This window comes from Cicer arietinum, chromosome 6, assembly GCF_000331145.2.
Source record: "Cicer arietinum cultivar CDC Frontier isolate Library 1 chromosome 6, Cicar.CDCFrontier_v2.0, whole genome shotgun sequence".
Lineage (NCBI taxonomy): Eukaryota > Viridiplantae > Streptophyta > Magnoliopsida > Fabales > Fabaceae > Cicer > Cicer arietinum.
This window is the reverse complement of record NC_021165.2, coordinates 42,103,677-42,104,722: the sequence shown is the minus strand read 5'-3', so window position 1 is coordinate 42,104,722 and position 1,046 is coordinate 42,103,677.

Sequence of the window (1,046 nt, the reverse complement as noted above, 5' to 3'; positions counted from 1 at the left end):
ATGTTGTTGGTGGAATTCTCTCTGCACCATCACCTCTATCACCACCTATAATGTTGCGAATAATTTGGCCGAACGCACCTCTCATCCTAGGCACTGCAACATATAAATATATAAATATTATAAAAAAATTATAAACAATAAAAAAAATAGGTGGTGATAGAAATTTTGAAACTGTTGATAGAAACACATTTCCTTCAAGCCTCTATTTCGAAACTTTGAAGGAATTTAGAAATTTCGAAATGCATTTCGAAGCTTTCCCTCAAGTTCGGAACTTTCCCTCAACTTCGAATCTTTCCCTCAGATTTCAAAAGTTTCATTGCCTTCAATTTCGAAACTTTCTACATACAAGAAACTTTCGAAAGTTTCTTGTTTCGAAGCTTTCAAAACATTCGAGGAAGGCTTTCGAACATTTCACATTCAGGTAAAATTTCGAATGTTTCTTGTTTCGAATCTTCCAAAACTTTCGAGGATTGCATTTCAAAACTTTCGAACAAATGCAAAGTTTCGAAAATTACTTAATTTTGAGATTCAAATCTTTCAAATTTTCGAGAGATGGGTTGGATCAAATTCGAATATTTGAAAATTTCGAATGAGTTGGGTGAAAAATGAAAGTAAAATTTTTTTTGGATTTTTATAGATGAGATGGAGGGTAAAATAGTCTTTTAGTCATGACGGGGGGGGGAGGTGGGGGGGGGACAGGTAAAATTGGGGGGGTGCCTAGTACAAAACCCAATCAATATTTAACCCAAACCAAATTTATAACTAGTTGGTCTTAAACTAAAAAATGGATATAGATATAAATTAATTCATATAATGGTTGTAAAATATAATGGTTTGATTGAAAAAAAAAAATCTAACTTGGTACTATACTTTTATTTTTCTGTGCTTTCATAATTTTTTAGTGCAGAATCCTCGGTACTCTTTCTCTCTTTAACAACGTGTTGCATCATTGTAATTGAATCTTCCCTCTCTTCTATTCATTCATTCCAAGCATTTTCACTGATCTTTCAGAATCTACTACCTGCTGGCAAGTGCTTCGAACAATC